Source organism: Camelus ferus, chromosome 1, assembly GCF_009834535.1.
Source record: "Camelus ferus isolate YT-003-E chromosome 1, BCGSAC_Cfer_1.0, whole genome shotgun sequence".
Taxonomy (NCBI): Eukaryota; Metazoa; Chordata; class Mammalia; order Artiodactyla; family Camelidae; genus Camelus; species Camelus ferus.
In genome coordinates, this window is record NC_045696.1 from 11801251 (window position 1) to 11820679 (window position 19429).

Below are 19429 nucleotides of genomic sequence, written 5' to 3' on the forward strand. Positions count from 1 at the left end.
GGGGTGCAGGTATCTTTTTGAGTTAGTGTTTTTGTTTTCTTATGTCTTTTTTTCATTCCTGTTGCAGTGGTGGCTAGAGTCAGAATCCTGTTACTAAGGCTGTCCTCTGTGGTTGAGGGTGGGGTGGTAGTCCAAAGTTGGGGGCGGGTAGTGGTTATGAATACCCAGGCCAGGTTTGGTTTAAAAGTGGTCTTCTAGCTGTTTCTCAGAATACACAGGAAAGTTCTAGAGGAGTGAACCTCAGACGAAAACCATCCCAGGAATGGCCTCCTGGAACTAGAAGGCAGAGTTTCCACTTTCCCTGAACCTCTGTCAGGGTCTTGGTATTCATTTGTGATGTGGCCAAGTGGTTAGAGAAAAGCCCAGGAAGGTAAAAAACAGAGGTCTCTGCCGGTAAGATCTGACTAACTAGAATTTTCTCATTCTAGGTTTTAACTCATACATCGACTAACCCTTGAGGCGAGTAATGGAATTGAAGGGTCTTGGCAAGAGATCGGGGATGAATCAGAGTCATCTCATCAACTCATCAACAACCGCTTTGGAAAATCGCTCTCATCTCTCTCCTGGTGGGTCCGGAGTAAATGATAACTCAACCACTGAGTGCTTTTGCTGTAAATATTTCTGGAACACATACAGTGTGTAAGGTCCTGGAGAGTAAAATGTCTCCTTAAGGAGCTTAAATTTAGATGGAGACAAAGTGCACTAGTGCTTCCCTCTCTGCATGAGTGAAGCCCTGATGGAGATGTGTGTGTGTGTTTAATTGAAGTACCGTCAGTTACAATGCATCAATTTCTGGTGTGCAGCACAATGTCCCAGTCATGCATATACATACATATATTCGTTTTCATATTTTTTTACTAAAGGTTATTACAAGATATTGAACATAGTTCCCTGTGCTATACAGAGGAAACTTTTTAAAAATCTATGTCTATATATAGTGGCTAACATTTGTAAATTTCCAACTCCCAAATTTATCCCTTCCCACCCCCTTTCCCTGTAACCATAAGATTGTTTACTATGTTTGCAAGTCTGCTTCTGTTTTGTAGATGAGGATAGGTGTATTTTTAATAAGCTGCCTCACGTCCTTTCTTAAAAGAGGACACCCACAAATAAATGACAGAAAAGAAAATAAGCGGTGGGGAACACACGAGGCTGATTCATTCATCCTGTAAATTTTTACCGAATACTTACTATGTGCTAAGCATGGTTCTGGACAGCAGGATTAACGCCGGAAACCAAACAGACCACCGCCCTGCCCTCAGGGGGCATCTGTCCCGATAGAAGACCAGGTAGGAACAGAAGCTGCACAGGGTGAGAGAGGAAGGTGTGGGCTCATCCCTTGTTGGAGGAGAAAGTGAGGAGAGCCGTTTGCTGTGACTTAGCTATGATGGTGTTTAGTGAGGCTTTCAGTAATTGATGGGGAATAAAATGTTGATTCATAGTTGAAGTTGGGTCCATGAACTAGAAATATAATTTCTGCTGGTTCTCCTATCCTAAACCCTTATTTCTGCCTTTAACCACTCGATTTTTTCCCTTCATGCCAATGCATGTTCTTTTTAGATGTCAACAGTGCCCTCAGGAGATGGGACGCCAGATGGCATTTGTCTGTGTTTTAATCAAAACGCCCTGTTCTCTTTGCCATGCGTGAAGCAGCAGCATTCCGTGCTGAGCAGAGATGAGAAACAGCACAGAAACCTGTAGAACCTTTTCAGGATTTCGAGGGCAAGAAATGTACCCAAAGGCTAGGTCAGCCTAATTCCATTAACTTCAGTGGCAGCACCTTGATTATGGGAACAAAGCCTCCCTCAGTCAGCCCTGGGCGGATTCTATGAGGTAAAGTCCAGATGGGTTGAGGTAGGTGGGGCTCAGGGAGAGAATGATTGACAGGGTTGGACCACACGGGGGTGGGGGTGGGGTTGAGGTTGTGGGTATTTCCTATGTTCCCATTTCCCTTTCATGGGCAGGGCTAAGCATTTCTCTTCTATCATCTCATTCAGGGTTTTCAACCACTTAATGAAATGTTATTGTCCCATTCTAAAGATGAGGCAACTGTGGTTCAGAGAGTTTAGCTAACTTAGCTAAACCCAATAGCTAACTTTTATGAGTGCACATTATGTGCTGTGCGGTACCTCTTTTTAATCCTCTCAACATCCTTATGGATTAGGTGGTATTACTCTTGTTTTACAGAATGAGAAAGTGAGGCTTATGCAAGATTAAGTAACCTGCACAAGGCTGTGGAGCTGGAAAGCAGTAGAGTTTGGATTCAGCCCAGCCAGTCTAACTCCAGGGTTCTGCGCTTTTTGGATTTCTTAGAAGCAGAAAGAGCTATGCCCAAGGCAATCAGATGGCCACTCTGAGGACTCATCTGAAGCTCACCTTGCAACAATGTTACCACCTTAAAAGGAGGGCCATGATGGCAGTAGCCCTCAGAGAGCGAGAGAAAGAATAATTTTTTTTGGGGGGGGTGGTTTGCAAGCAACAGAAACTCACTATATTATTTAAATATATTTTCAGCTGCTGTATCAGAGACCCAAGTATAAGAGGCATAATAAAACAAAGATTTATTTCTCTGACATGCAACAGTCTTAGTGTTAGGATACAAGGGTGTGTGTGTGTGTGTGTATTTTTTTTCGTATATATTCCCCTTCCAAGATGGTGGCTTGTAATAGGTTAAGAAATTGCTCTTTCTCCTGGGATGAAAAGCTTCACAAAGGAATGGCTCTCCATTGAGAAGCATGGGCAAGGTCTTGGCTGAGATGAGGTCATTTTTTGAAAGAGTGTCTTTTGGAAAATCTCTCAAACTTCACTCAACATTCCTGCCATACCCATTATGGAACTTGGTGGACACATCACCCAGAGGTCTACTATCCTAACCATTCTTCTCAAACTGATGTTTTAGAAACACTTCAGATCTTCAAAGCTCTTACTTCTCTTTTTGCTCCTCTATAATTCATTGCTTAAATATTTTTGAGTGCCCCAAATGTACCAAGTACTGTGCTAGGTGCTGGGATACAGGAGAGAACAAGATAGCTAAGGATCTGGATCCAGTGGAGTGCTGTGCTGGTGGTGGAGACCATAATTAACTGGGATTGCAGCCTCCTTTAATACAGGAGTTGGTGGGATCATGGTGGGGAGGAGATATGGGTATATAACCTTAACTGGATACAGGAGGTTTTCAGCATCTACAGGACTGTCTGCTGCAGTTGGAGTTTGGCAAGAGTCTATTGCACAAATGCGTTGGTTGCTAAGCTGTAATCTGGAGAATGGGTGGGAATTAGTCAAGTGAGGGGAAAGTTTGGGGGTGGGATGGAGGACTGGGGTGGGTTCTGGGCCAAAGGAGGAGACCCAGAAGTGAGAGAGCAAAATGAGATTTTTCTGTTTAGAAGGATGATTCCACAAAGTGGAGAGCAGGTTTCAGGAGGTGAGGCCTGGGATAGAAAGAGATGAGGCCTTTGATGTGGCCTGGGGAGAGAGGACTGGGAGGAGGGCATGGATTTGGGAGTTAGGCTAGAACAGATGGGAGAAGGAGGAGGGAGAAGTCAAGGGTGACTTTCCGTTTTCCAGTTTAGTTTCACCCTCTTTGACACAGGCAATTCTTTTTGCAGTTTCCTTTTGTTTTCAACTAGATAACTCTGGGATGGCTCAGGCCTCCCCAGCCCCTCAGGATGAAAGGGTCCACCAGGTCAGGCTGCAATGCATATTCACCCCAGCCTTTGTTCTTAAAGGTGGTGTCCAAAGCTCGTAAGGTGAGGGGGACTCACTGGCGGGTGTGGGGAAGAGATTTCATTAGTCTCTCCTGTCAGCGTCCCTTGTCCCTCACAACCTTGCGAAAGGTAAATCCGTTTCCAGATTTTACAGAAGAAACCGGGAGGTCTACGTGAACCTAGCACGAGTCGCGTACTGCCCAGTAGGTGAATGTGAGACTGTGATTTCAAGTGTACTTGCTGTACAAGGTGAGTCAGCCCGGTGAGTCTTGCACTCCCCAGGATCCGGTTAAGGCCACCGTGCCCGACCTGGAGCTTGGTTAGCGCCTAACACAGTCCCCACTCCCGCCTCCTCCCCAGCAGCATCCATAGGAAGGGATTACGTTAGCGTTTTTTTTTCCTAGTAAAAGTTCCTGTCTCCCCTTAGAGTCAGGCACACGCCTCCAAAGCCAGACCACGTGTCTCAGGTACAACTTTTTTTTTTTTTTTTCCGGTCTTCCCCTCCCCCGTTCCGTTCCCCTTTCCTCTCTGCCTTAGGTGGCAGGAAAATCCTTTACCTCCGACCAATCCCACTGATGCCGAGCCGCGCGCGCGCGCCAACTCAAGCTCCTTCTCTCTACGTCATTGGCCACCTCCACCTATGCACAGTGACAGGCAGTTTCGCGGGCCTATTGCGGGAGGAGGCGGAGGCCGCTCGGCCCTCCCAGAGCTGCTTTGTTAGGGGCTTCCTCGCTGTTCCCCAGCCTGTCGCGCCTCAGCTGCCTGCCCCTGCTCTCCTCAGCCCGCTCCGCCGGAGCCTCGTGGGAAAGCAGTCCCGGCGAGCGTGGTGCAGGCATCTCTTCAGCCGCGCGCCCAGGGTCGGGATGCAGCCCGTGTACCCAGCGTGCGCCTGTTGTCACTTTTGAGCCCAACTCTGAACGCCCCGCTCCTGTATCCGCCATCTCTGATTGGTCGGTCGGAGGCGGAGCGATTGTCAGGTGGCCCAATCAGAGCTCGGTTTCCCACGGGCTCCCTAGGCCCCGCCCCCGAGGCCGCCGGCCGAGGCACCCTGACAGCTCCCATTGGCAGACGGCGAGCGGGCCGGAGCGCTGCCGGGCCGAGCAGCGCCGCCGCCGTCGGGCGCTCAGCTCTGCAGCGCCGCGAACGCCTCGGCGCCCGCAGCCCCTGGAGCCCGGCGGCCCCGCATTGTTTCTGGCCCCGTGGAGGAGATCCCGGGACTAGCGTCGGGGGTGAGTACGGGTGGCCTAGGGAGCGCAGGCCGGCTGGTCGGAGCCGCCCCGAGGGACGGCGGTGAGGACGCCCGGAACCCTTCTGTCCGTGACGGGCACGTCCTGACCCCCGTCTCCCGCACACTGGGGCTCCCGGTGGGTCCTAGCTCCCCCCGATTGGGTTTTACTCGTATTGTTTTCTCGTTTCCACACTTGGGAGGTGGGGAGCTGGCGGGGGGAGGCAAGGGGACACATCTCTCGCTCGAGGGAGCAGTCGGGGAAGAGGAGAGCCAGTGGCGCCCGGGTGCCCGGCGCCGAATGGAAGTGACAGTGTCCAGGCGTTGGCTATTTGGTCTTCCCGGCAGCAGGAGGTCAGCCGTGACCCGCGGTAGCCACGATACTTTGTATTTGTCGGCTGATTTTTATCAACTTCGGGGAGGGCGTGCATGTGCTTGCATGTGTGTCTGTGTGTCTCCATCCCTGACTTGGGCACCTCCAGGCCTGGGTTTTCGGCGATGCTGCCTGGGCGCTCACCTTGGCGATCGGTACCACGCTCGGGACAGGACACACGGAGGGGAGAGCCCGGGGGTCGGCACACAGGGCCAGAGACCCGCGGCAGACCTGGGAGAGGGCATTTAAAGCGGCCTCCTGCGCGCGCGCAGACAATGACTGGTCCCGGCTCGGGGTCCTGAGGGCCGTGTGTTGGGTCCCGCACCGGATCTGAATCCCGCCTCCCTTTCTCGTGGGCTCCGCGGCTCGGATGCTGCAGGGCCGAGCTGTTCATCGCCCCGCGGGAGACCCGCGTGGGGCCCGCTTTTGTTTACAGACCTAGCCATTGGGCGAGAGCTGCGCGTTGCGCTCCCCCAGCCCCGGCCGCGGCCGCGCGCCCCCTCCAATCTGGGAGAAGTTGGTGCGTGCTGTCAGGTGACGCCCCCTCCCCGGGCCTCCTGGCGTGATGCTGCAGGGAAAAGACGCCCAGACGGCGCCTTCGCGCCCAGTCTCCGCTGCCCTCGGCGCCCCCAGACCCCTCCACTCAGAGGCCCTCTCAGATTGGCGGCCGTCGGGGCGCTGACTGAGCCACTCTCACCTCCCTTCCAGTAACATCCTCTGGCCTTGTCCCCAGTCAGCCCAGGTTGATTCTGAGTCTGCCTTTTCCTGTGTTGGTAAGTCTTGGAGGACGTGCGCGAGCCCTTGGGGATGCTGGCCAGTCTCTGCCTGTTTCAGTGGTACCCACGCGGCCCCGCAGAGCAGCTGTGGGACATTCTTGAGTCAGAGCGATCAGGATCGGGTTACCCACGCGTGCTGACTTGGCGCCCACTTTGTTTGAGCTGGAGCAGAGGTTGAGAGCCTGGGCGCTAAGGTCAAACAAACCTGGCTTCCAGTGCCTGCTCAGCTTCACTCACGAGCTGGGTGATCTCTTCTGGGCCGAGCTGCTTAATCTCCCTGCGTCTCAGTTTCCGCATCTGTTAAGTGGGGATAACGAGTATCCCCATTTGTGGGGGTGCCGGTGGGAGTAAGGGTGAAAGGACAATATAAATCAACTGCTTAGCATAGTAACAGCCGCATATGAAACACTGGAATGTTTCCCTGTTAGAGAGACTCTGTTCCAGAGGATGGCCCCAACGTCTCTTCCCCTTTCTGCGGTTTTTCATTCTCCCAGCTCCAGTTTTATTTTAAAAAGCCCGAAGGTTTGCTGTTTTCAGCTGCAAACAGGGCTTGTTTTACTTGGCCTTAGGTTTGACTATACTTATCTAATCGCTTACAGCTCCTTTTTATGCATTTGAATTTCCACTAGGTTTTAGTTGTTTCTTCTTCCTTCCTTATTCCTTAAGGCTATGCTGAGACCGGGGCCTGGGTTTGGAGGAGGAAACCTCGTCCAGGTGGGAGGCGGTTGCCGGTGAACCAATGGCCGCCGTGCAAAGTGAATAATACCCGGATGGAGGGAGGTTTGAACAAAGAGTTACCTGGAGGCAAGGAGGGAACACTTCCTGGTAGAAGTGAAATCTGAGCTGTGCCTTGTAGCAGAAGTTTGGTAAATCGCTGGTTTCTAGAATATGATCTTTCGAACCCCACCGCCAGGGAGGTTGTCTTGGAGTGGTAAGCACCGAAGTTGCTAAGTAATTATCTTTGAATAGAAGAGAAATATACCTAAAGAGGAGGCTGTTGACTAACAAGGGAAGGTAGAAGAGGAGAATTGATTTCACTGAATATCTTCAAAATGCCATCAATGTGTTTTGACTTGTTTTTCCTTCGCTGCACCAGCTCAGTGCTGCTAATTTCCTTCAGGCAAAGGGAGAAACCAATTTTCTATAGGAAAAACAAAAACAAAAACAAGAAAAGCTCCTCAATAACCCATAATCAGAAGAATGAATAGTTTGGAAAAGACAATCTCAGGCTTGGCTACAGAATAAGATATTGGAAAACAAATGCTTACTGCTTCGACACCCTTTTGCCTGCAGGGGCAAATTACTGAGCTGGGTCCACTAACACATCCTTTGAATGTAGACCCCAGGGGACTTTACTGACCACGGCAAGCAAGCAAGGAAACAAATAAACACATGAAAACTAGGTGAGGGATTTGTAGTCTGTCCAGTGGGGGCAGAAGCCCACAGGGAGTGTTCCCCATATCCTCTGTTCCCCTGAGACTGCCTGGGTCACCCCAAGTGGAGGCTGACTCCTGAGGGCTATGGGGCGGATAGCATTACTGCTAGATGCCAATGAATAAATGTGATAACCTATTTAAAATTCCACTCCCAGAACGGATTCCGATCCTTCCTGCACTTGTTCTGGGAATTCTCTGGCCCTTAGGGATGCTTGAAGGCAGCTTTGCCCCCTGCTGCTGTCTGGGGATCAAATCAGTTGGGGGCCTAGACTTGAAAGGGAGCACGTGGTTAGGAAATCTCATTAGCTGACAATTTAACTCCACTCTAATGCGCATCTAAAGAGCCAGGACAAAGACTGCCCCCCCCACCCCACAGTTGTCTCTCCCCACTCCTCCCCTCCCCCTCTAAAGCCAGAAAGAAGTGGTACTGGCCCTGTCCCCTGACCCCCGTTCCCGCAGATTGGGCCAGCAGACGGAACCCCAGGCATTCTGGAGCGCCTGGGCAGGAGTTCCTCCCCCAAGGCTTTGCTGGGGTCTGCTAGGTTTGCATGTTAACACCTCCTTTCCTTTCCGCGAGGAGCTTGCTTACTTAAGCCTGAAAGGGAAGCATTTTGTGAGAAAGAACTTTAATGGATGCAGGTTCAAGTCTCTGCTTTCCCAAATGAGGAATGCAGGTAAGAGCCCAGGAATCATGTCCAGGCCTCACTTAGAAGTCAGTGATGGCAGGGAGCTTCTGCCTGAGACTACAGGAGGTGTGAGGGTGAGAAGGCAGAAAGAGAACTGGGGTTCCTGTGGGCCTTGTACCGGGAGTCCTGTGGGATTCCTGAATACTGCAGATTCAGGCTGTGGTTGAGCAAAATCCTTATTTTCACTGTGTCCAGGCATTTGGACTCCTGTATCTAAAGTATTGTTTCCCTGGGGATGTGTGTGTGTGTGTGTGTGTACATACATGCATATACACTATTTATTTTCCTTTCTAAATTAAGCAAATAGAGTGTATATTTATGAGTATGTCCCCCTCATTTTTTTCCCCTCAACATAGGACCAGAGAAAACAGATTTGCAAGGCCCCCAGCAAAGTTTTTCCACTTTTCAAAATTCTAAACTTCAGATCATTTCATCTTTAAATATTCAGTTTTATATAATTCATAATTCCTGTGTTAAAAATAATTCTCTGTCTTCATTGTAGGCCAAATCTCTTATTAAATTTTTTTAATTAAATAAAGGAGGTACTTAAAAATAAAGCAGTATTCAGCCAGGAACAGAGTTTTTTTTGAAAATGAAACAATGCTCTAGTGTAAAAGGTACAAAATATTAATAGTTAGGAGAGTTTTCCCCTTCCATCCCCTTCCCAACCTCCACACCCCTCCAGCATAAGACTTTCACTGTTCCGTGGTCTCCAGGGACCTCATTAAGAAATTCATAAAGGCCTGGACTGTGGATATGGAGAGTCCTCCTGGACTCGGGAGGTTCTTCTGGGAGGCCTTGGAGCTCTTTTGCTCGGTGGAGAGAGATTCCTCTCTCGCTGAGCTGAGGCTGAGCTCGGAGGCCTGCATTTGGCTGTAAGTGGGGTCTCAGTTCATTGAAACGACAGCAAAAAATAGCGGCATGATCTAAGAGCCGATCAATTGTGTGCATCCAGAGGATGTTGAACAAAGAGCGATGATTCAGTGCGGACCTCTGTGGGAGGAAGGCGCCTTCAGTTGAGCGCATCCTCAGTTTCCGAGGATGCCAAGGCCCTTTGAGTCTCTGTGCTGTCACAGAGTTTCCTTCTGTAAATAGAGACCTGGGTGTAGTTGCGGGGAGGGGGGTCTAGCGTTTTGGAGCCCAGCAAGACCGGTATAATATGAAAGGTACCACATGTGTTCTGGCTGGGCCACTTTCAATTCAGGAAGGAGGAGAAATGAAAGGGAGGGGGAAGTGTCTTTGGTTAAAAAACAAAACAAACCAACCCCCCCCCCCCACATTATTTAATTCCAGCTTCCGCCCCCTAGAGCAAGATTTTATTAAAGACCAAAGGATGAGGGTATAGGTATACAGGGGTGTGAGGAGATACGTGATTGGCAGACAGTGGACCTGGGACCAAGCTTGGCTTGGGATGGGCAGGGAGTGGATGGGAGATTAGACTAAGAAGAGTCAGTTGTTTTTCCTTAAAAATCCCAGACTTCTCTGTGGTCAAGGAGGAGACAGGATACCCTGCCTTAGTAATGGCTGGTCTCCTGCTTAGCCAACCGCTGTGCTCCTGGGTTGGGAGATGGTAACCTTGTAAACAGATCAACTCCAGTTCCTGCTCCTGGTTTCCTCTACCGAGGTGATCATGAGCCCTGGAAAGTCACCAGCTCAGCCTGGGGGAAGGGCACTCAAGGTGAGTCACAGACCTAGGGATCCTTGCTTTGGAGTTGCCAGGACCACGGAAATGGAGTGGATGAGATTTTTCACCCACTGATCGCTTTTCAGACAAGGGGCTGATAGTGAGCCTGAGGTCTGCAGGTTGAGTCTGTGGGACCCTCAAGAGGTGGTCTGCTTTGCCTCCCCTTTCTCGCAACCACCTTGGAGCCCCGCACCCAGGTCTGTGAGGGAGGGATGCCAGCCCCAAAGCCTGACCATCCCAGGGCTTCTCAGATTCTGAGGACAAGATCTCTTTGACCAAACTGTATCTCCTGTGGTGAGCGGGGAGTGTTTGGCTGAATTCCGGGCAAAAGATTTCTAGCAGGAAAGTCTAGGCAAGTCAAGAACTCATTAGCTAGTTCCCAGTTGACTTGAGGGCAGCGTTTTAGAGGCTCAGAACTGTGGGTTTGGCCTCGACATGACCTTCTGATGTGCATTTTGGCTTTTTTTGGACTTACTAGGAGCCTGACCCAACTAATATGTTAACTTTGGTCTTCTTATTTCTTTTTTTTTTCCAAAATATGCATCTCAACCTCTTCACACAAGGATGTCCTTGGAAAGTGGGAACCTGGGGTGGTGGCAAGTTCTTTATCATGACGCTGTAGCTCCTCAGATTCTGATAACCATGGGGTCCCTTTCCATGCCTGTAAGGCCCTTGGATCTCTGGGGTACCCTGGTTACTCCTGCTCATGCCTCTTTCCTAATTCTATCACTTGACATTCTCAAAGGTGCCCCAGTTTGCCTCCCTGGAATCCTGAGTCCCAAGGGTCAACACTGTCACCCTGATTATGTCTTAAATAACTGTGTATAGTACTTTCCTGATGGCAAATCCTGTTGTGTTCTGGGGGTGAGCAGCCTCTATCTTCACCTTTTTTTTTTTTTTTTGAATGTTATTTTATTAAAAAATTATTTTTCTTTTTCTTTGTGGGGAGGTAATTAGGTTCACTTTTTTATGTTTTAGAGGAGGTACTGGGTGATTGAACCCAGGACCTTGTGTATGCTAAGCATGCACTCTACCTCCCCACCCACCCTCTCCGGCTTTTGGTTTTTAAAGTGTGTTCAAGCTGTGCAGAGATTGCCACATGTGCCTTCTTTCATCTAAGATGTCTTAGGATCCCAAAGTTGTTAGGACTTTTGAATATTCTTGCCATGGTGAAGCTTTGACCTATGACACTTCTTAACTGTCTGCCACAGAGAGGGTAGGAGATCTGTCCGCATTTCTTGTTCTCTTGAGCATCTAACCTGCATTTCCAAGCTATCTTATGAGGGATGCAGTCTTTGGCCATAAAACTTGCGTCAGCTTTGTGTAATATATTTAAATCACTGTTTCGCTCAGTGGTGATGATCCACTTTAATATTTTTCCTGACATAAAGTATATTCTTATTTCACATGAATTCTGCAACTCCAGCAGTGCCATGTTTGATTTGTGTCTAAAAACAAAGTGCAAAGTAATAATTCCATGTAGTATTAACACACTGACAGAATGGATGGTATTATCGAGAGAAACACGTTCTGTCCTTGTTTTGTTTTCTTCCCGCCCACTCCTGTACTCTCCAGAAATAATCACTTTTGTTCATTTTTGTTTTTAGTTCTTCTGGTGATTGCCTTTATATCTCTAAATAAGATGCTTATGCCACTTTTATTTATTGGCTTTCTATTATGACAAATGATAATTTACCTTACTTGTTGCTTCTTCCTTCCTTCCTTCCTTCCTTTCTTCCTTCCTTCCTTCCTTCCAGATTTTTGATGATCATATTTATAGTGCAAACTTTCTGTTGCTTATATAGACTAACTTAGTTCCATCAACCATTGACAGTGACTTTGACCCCCCCCCTCCTTTGGAAGATGAGCATATCAGTGTCCTTAGCTGTCTTTCCTTTCAACTTTCCTTCATCTTATGCCTCCTGCTTCTGTCACCTGTCAGGGTTGGGGAGTTGGTGCTCTGTAAGCATGATGAAGTCTTGCTTCTGTGCCTTGTTTGTGTTTTGATAGCAGGTTTATTAAGATATTATTTACATACTGTACAATTCAGCTCTTGAAAGTGTACAATTCAGTGGTTTTCGGTAGATTTACAGAGTTGTGTAGCCATCGTCCTAATCAATTTTAGAATATTTTCATCACCTCCGAAAGAAACCCATACCCATATCACCCACTTCCCTTCGCCATCCATCCTGCTAGCCTCCAGAAACCACTAGTCTGTTTTCTGTCTCTACAGATTGACCTGTTCTGGGCATTAAATACGAATGGAATCGTATAACATGTGGTCTTCTCTGACTGTCTTCTTTCAGTTAGCATAATGTTTTCAAGGATCATCTGTGTTATAGCATGTCAGTACTTTTTTTATTGCTGAATAATATTTCATTGTATGGATAGACCACATTTTATTTATATCCATTCATCAGTTGTTGGGCATTTGGGTTGTTTCCACCTGTTGACTATTGTGAACGGTTACAGCTTAAACATTAGTGTATAGAGGGGAGAGTATAGCTCAGTGGTAGAATGTGTGCTTGCATGCTTGAGGTCCTGGGTTCAATCCCTAGTACCTCTATCAAAATAAATAAATAAACCTAATTACATCCCTCACCTCCCCCCCAAAATAAAAAAGGGATCATCTCAGTCCCTTAAAAAAAATAGTGTATAAATACCTATTTGAATTCTTGTTTTAAATTTGTTTTGGTATCTACCTTGGAGTGGAATTGCTGGAATTGCTGGGTCGTGTGGCAATTCTGTGTTTAATCTTCTGAGGACCTGCCAGAGTGTTTTCTAAAGTGGCTGCATCATTTTACATTCCCACCAGCAGTGAATGATGGTTCCAGTTCCCCCATAGCCCTGCCAGCATTTGTTACTACCTGTCTTTTTGGTTATAGCCATTCTGGTGGGTGAGAGAAGGTATCTCCTTTTGGTTTTGATTTGCATTTCCCATATACATAAAGATGCTGAGCATCTTTTCAAGTGTTCCTTGGCTAATTGTGTATTTTCTTTGGAGAACTGTCTATTCAGACCCTTTGCTCACTATTAAGTTGGGTTTCTGTCTCTTTATTAAATTATAAGGATGATTCTTTGTGTGTTCTAGATGTAAGCCCTTTATCAGATATATGATTTGCAAACATTTTCTCCACTCTGTGGGTCATATTTCACTTTCCTGATGGCATCCTTTACCTATCATTTGCTTTTGAAAAGCTGAAGATCAATTATTATGACTGTCAATAACTAAGTCCACTTTTCACTCCAAAGCCAGGTGGGATACTAGTTTTATGACTGCATGACTTAAGTTATAGACTAAGAAAAGAAGCACTGGAGACATTTTCTTTTAACTAATTAATTAATTAAATACTACAACTTAAAAAAAAAATTGAAGTGTAGTTAATTTACAGTGTCAATTTCTGGTGTACAGCATAATGTTTCAGTAATACATATATGTACATATATTCATTTTCATATTCTTTTTTATTATAGGTTACTACAAGACATTGAATATAGTACCCTATGTTATACAGAAGAAACCTGTTTATCTATTTTATATATACTGGTTAATGTTTGGAAATCTAGAACTCCCAATTTATTCCTTCTCACCTCCTTTCCCCCCCAGTAATTATAAGATTGCTTGCTATGTTTGTGAGTCTATTTCTGTTTTGTAAATAAGTTCATTGTCTTCTTTTCTCTTTTTTTTAGATTCCACATGTGAGTGGTATCAAATGGTATTTTTCTTTCTCTTTCTGGCTTCCTTCAGTTAGAATGATGATTACCAGGTCCATCTGTGTTGCTGCAAATGGCATTATTTTATTATTTTTATGGCTGAATAGTATTCCATTGTATAAATACCACAGCTTCTTTCTCCAGACACCTGTTGATGGACATTTAGGATGGTTCCATGTCTTGGTTGCTGTATATAGTGCTGCTGTGAACATTGGGGTGCATGTATCTTTTTGAATTAAGAGTTCCCTCTGGATATATACCCAGGAGTGGGATTGCCGAATCATATGGTAAGTCTACTTTTAGTTTTTTGAGGAATCTCCATACTGTTTTCCACAGTGGCTGCACCAAACTGCATTCCCACCAACGGTGTAGGAGGGTTCCCTTGTCTCCACACCCTCTCCAGCGTTTATAGTTTGTAGACTTTTTAATGATGGCCATTCTGACTGGGGTGAAGTGATACCTCATCGTAGTTTTGATTTGTGTTTCTCTGATAATTAGCGATATTGAGCATTTTTTTCATGCTTATTGGCTATTTGTATGTCTTTATTGGAGAATGCTTGTTTAGGTCTTCTGCCTATTTTTGGATTTTTTTTTTGTTGTTGTTATTAAGTTGTATAAACTGTTTATATATTTTGGAAATTAAACCTTTGTCAGTCTCATCATTTGCAAATGTTTTCTCCCATTCTGTAGGCTATGGAGACATTTTATTTTAAAGCTCTGATTTCACATTAAAAAAAAAAGAGCAATATTTCTTTTACTTTAAAAAGGCTGCATGAAAGACTCTATTTATTTACCAAAGCTGCAGAAGAGTGTATTTGCAAAGTAAGTTGAAAGGGAGCTATCTTTGGGTATCAGCTTTTGGGTGATACATTTTTGCTGATTGATGTATTATTTCTTTATTTATTTTTAAAATTTTGTTTTTTGATTGAAGTGTTGTTGATTTACAATGTTAGCTTCAGGACAGAGATTCTTAACTGGGACCAATTTTGGTCACCAGGTGACATCTGGAAATGTCTGGAGATATTTTTGGTTGTTACACTGGAGAAGTATCTAGCACGTACCTGGATACAGGGAGATATCTGGCATCTGGCTGGTAAGGCCAGGGATGTTGCTAAGATCCTGCAAGGCGCAGGGCAGTCCCCCAGACAAAGAATTATCTGGTCCATAGTCAGTAATGCTGAGTTTGAGAAACCCTGCATTCAGAAGACACAAACACTACTAGAGATCACATATTTGAGTTTCTTTACTTAGGAAAGGAGCTTATGTTTTCTAGATATTTGGAAATGAACTATCTGGAGGCATCAGATTATTTTGGGTATTTAAAACATTTTGGTTATTATTTTAGTAGGAATTAGATTAATAAATTATCTTTCTTTTTTAGGATAGAGAGTTAAAAAAAACTGGATAATAATTTCAGGCATTTTGGGCTTCTCAGTGCTTAAGCAAGTTCACCTAGTTAATGACTTCTGGATATTGCTAATAACTGTGTCATGAATTCTTCTGTGGTTCATACTATGGTAGGAAAAATATTTGCAAGCTGATCATTACAATGTTACTCCTCTTAAGCAGTTTATTGAGCATGAAAAATTTTTTAGAAGAAATGTTTCAAGTGCAGTGCAAGATCTACTGTGAGGATTTAGAAAAGTTTTATGAATGTTAGACTAATTATCTCACCTTGAAATCTCTGATTAGAAATTATTTCGATTCTGCAATTATGTCAATTGAACTTTAACATTTCATTGTGATTAAAAGAATTAAAACCTCATAACTATTGTTTTCACTTAACTACACAGTTTAACAATCTAATTATTTTAAAATAGATTTAAAAAATTCACCCGGTGGTTTCTTTCCTTTTTTTTTTTTTCTTTTCTCTAAAAGTTAATTGCTTTAATTTGGGGATTGAATGCTTTAAATGCCTGCAACCTTGGTCCTGTGAACTCTGTACCAATTATAGCAAACTAGTTAAATTACCTTAAAAAAAAAAGGTTTGTGGGAGCCTGTTGCCTGATTTCAACTCACTTTGAATAAGAAAGCCAAGTGACCTTCTCTTTCTTCGAGGAAATGGGGTCAAAACCAGATGGACTTCTTTTGTAGACGTTGCAGGTTAGTCTTATGAAACCTGGAGTCTTCTTGACAAAGACTTCAGAGATCCAAATGAACGGCCCATTCTTTAAACCAGGACTAGTTAACGTGGCTTATTTGAGTAAGGAGGGCCAAGATGATTTCTCTTCATTTTAATTGCAGTAATCCGTGTCTTCTGGGCCTATGACACAGCAGTTCTGAATCCCATCCAAGTCAGGAAAAGTGAATTTGTGGGCCTGCTAACAACTAGCAACTAGCAATGTAGAGTGTCTGGACTTTGTCACAGCACACAGGGCCAGCTCCTCCAACATTCTGGGGCCTGGCCTCAGCCAAGACAGCCTCGAGTTACACCTGCAGGCCTATACATACAGGTCTTTGGGGAGGCAGGTACCAAGGACATAAGATGTGGTCTTGGTTGCTGTGTTATGGTTGCTAGAAAACTATAATTTGCAAAAAAAAAAAAAAAAAAAAGTAAAATGGAACTCTCTCAGGGAAATATTAAGGTACGGTTTTTCCATCTTGGAAAAGTTATTTGGTGGAATTCTCAAATGGAGAGCTTAATTAGGACGTGAGTCAAATTTGATAGTTTGATATACCCTGAGTGTTATAACTGACTTGAGGATGCTGTGAGAGTCATATTTTGAATTTCTTCCTTTAATTTGAATAAAATCTCTCTGACCTCTAGCAATGTTAAAATGGTTAATGGCCTTTGATTACCTGGACTCATTCTTCTCCATTTTTCTCAGACATTCTGTGTGTTTCCCCCCCCCCCCCCGTGTGTGTGTCTGTGTGTGTCTGTGTGTGTGTGTGTCTATCTGAATGATTCTTCCCAAATAGCTCATCTTTAAAGTTTTTTTCTTTAATCATAAAGTATTTCTCTTAATTACATCAGGTACCAGTAGTAAATACAGCCAGATACCAACAATGAATATCTTTTAGTGTTGAAATTAAGGGGGAAATTTTATTTTCTCATGCATAATTTTCTTTAACTGAAGGATTTTTACTATGAGTAGGGGTTACTTTTATAATCGGAAAAATTTTATTAATTAAATACACATTCATCCTTGGGTAGGTGGTGACTAGTGGAAACTTAATCTCGCAAGTCATATTTTTTTGTTTGTTTGTTTTGCAATCCACTTACACATGGGGATTAATAGCAAAGTGTCCTCTTAAACAATAAGGACCACAGGAAGAATAAAGACTGTGTGGATTCTGGCCCTGGAATGAACAAAGATGAGAAAGCCCAAGGGGGCAGCCCAGAGGCCCAGGGATTAAATATCAATGGAAAGATTAGGCCCTTTGTTGACTGATCCTTTCTGATAAGATTGAACCTAGACCCTCAGTCATTAGAAAGTCGTTGACCTTGGAGGGCTGACTGCATTCCTTTCTTTTGCTTCTTTCCCTGTAGATAGTGGTCTTACATCCATAGTTCCAATCATGATCCGTGCCTCAGGACCTCAAGGTCGCCTCCTTGTTCGTGAACCATCCCATCTTCTCTGAAGGTCCTAAAACATTGATGAGTTTCAACTCATGCTTAATTCATGTCTATGTTCTTTTTCTAGGGCTGCTTCTAAAAGGTACCTCCCACTGGATGACCTAAGACAATAGAAATTTATTCTCCCATGGTTCTGGATGCTATAAATCCAAAATCAAAATGTTGGCAGGGCCATGCTCCCTCTGAAGGCTGTAAGGTAGAATCTTTTCTTGCCTCTTTCAGCTTCTGTTTCTGCTGGCCCTCAGCATTCCTGGTCTTGCGACACTATCAATCCAGCCTCTGCCTCCTTCTTCCCATGGCTGTCTTCTCTTGTGACTGTGAGTCTGTTTCCAAATCTCCTCCTCTCTCTTATCAAGACACCAGCTATTGGATGTAGGGCCCAGCCTAATTTTACATGACCTCATCTTGACTTTATATCTGCAAAGATTCAGTTTCCAAATAAGTTCAGATTCATAGTTCCTAGAGTTTAGGGCTAAAGCATATCTTTTTGGGGGACACAGTTCAACCTACAAGTGTGTCTAACCACTCCTGTGCAGACTGCCTGTTTGAATCACTTGAGAACTTATAATATGGATGTGTACTTACTGCTAAGAATTCTGACTTTCCTAAAGCTTAGCTCTGATATGCCCCTATTTGTTTTTGTTCTTTTAATGAGGGGAGGTAATGAGGTTTATTTATTTATTTACATTTGGAGGAGGTACTGGGGATTGAACCCAGGACCTTGTATGTGCTGAGCACGTGCTCTACCGCTTGACCTATACCCTCCTGCCATATCCTCCCCCACCCCGATATGTCACTATTTGTTTTAAACTTTAAAATGCTCTTTCCAGCCCTTTGGTCCCAGCCCTGCTTCCCCATTTCATCTCTCAGGACTCCTTTCTCAAATACTTAGAGCCAGTGAAGCGGGAGTCCCATTTACTCTGGAGTATATCTCATTTTCTCTCTTATTTTTTTGGCTAACACTGTCTCTAGATATGGACTGTACCCATTTTTTCTTGCCCTTCTTGGAGGTCTGGTTGAAATCAGCAATCCTTATGCAGTTTCCTTGATGTCCCAATGTTTAATGGCTCTTTTAGATGCGTTATCATAGTCAGCCTGTGTCTCTGTGAACTCTTTTCCTAGGATTGCAAACTCTTTTTTTTTCCTCCTGGGAAGTCTTGAGAAATTTAATGTTATTTTTGATCTCAGAGTCACTTCAAGAAGAGTCCTACTAAGGGCACTCTAGTCAAGAAAAATTGTGGCTTGGAAAGTTTCATGCTTAGCCCAAAGACACCAAGTGGAGAGGCCCAGCTGGAAATCTCATTAAGTCTTCAGGCACCAAATGGCAAGCAGTTGCCATGGTACTGGGGACTGGAAGTTATCACATACTCCCAATAGCAACTGGAGAGAAGCCCCAAAGACAGAACAGTTACCACGTTTTCCTGGGAAAATTTATGGATCCTGGGATCTACTGAGAGGACATGAGTTTGGGGTTGACCCTCGATGGCAAGCCCTTTGAGGGTAGCGTCTCAGCCAAATTTATCTTGGTTTTGCCCATGGTTACCCCTGTGGGGAGGGGAGCTCGAAATATGTTAGGATAAGCCTTCCCCCAGCTTCCAAATCAGCAGGCAGTATGTAAGCATGGTGCCCTGGCCGTTGCCGAGACGGTGGGCTATGGAGGGTGGCAGCTAGGGGATGAGAAGCCTAAGGTACAGAAGGTCTGTACTCCGGAGAGACGAGGGGCAGGCATATTCCCTAAAGGCCCACTGGCCAGAGGAAGGTGTCCTGGTCGCTGGTGAGCAGTCTTTAGCCAGGATGAATGTGATACAATAGCAGAAGCCAAAATTAGGCGTCACGCACTCTGAGGGCGAGGATGGGTGGGTGGTGGAGCTCTTACTTCAAGTTGCTGTAAGGAAATAGCATGGACTGGGTGGAGTAAACAGCAAACATTTACTTCTCATGGTTCTGAAGCCTGGAAGTCCTGAGATCAAATTGCCTGAAAGGCCAGGGTAGAGCCCTCTTCCAGGCTGTGGCTTCACACGGCCTTTCCTCGGTGCATGCACACACACACACTGACAGCTCGCATCTTGTCCTCTTCTGATAAGGTCATTAATTTCATCATGGGGGCTCCACCATCTTGACCTCATCTAATTGCCTCCCCAGGCCCTTCCCCTCATCACATTGGGGATTAGGGCTTCACCATATGAGTTTTTGGAGGATACAAACATTTAGTCCATGGTGGTGAGCAAGTAGCCAGGCACAGAGTTGGGAACCA

General features: G+C 45.3%; 1 protein-coding gene across 1 annotated transcript in view; it reads left to right on the top strand.

The window, feature by feature from the left end:
- The first annotated feature begins 4764 nt into the window (after positions 1-4764).
- TIAM1 (TIAM Rac1 associated GEF 1) overlaps positions 4765-19429 on the top strand; it is a 331093-nt gene continuing 316428 nt past the window's right edge. Inside the window, 1 exon segment of the mRNA XM_032476437.1 lies at positions 4765-4933. The gene's annotated coding sequence lies outside the window, so the exon portion shown is untranslated.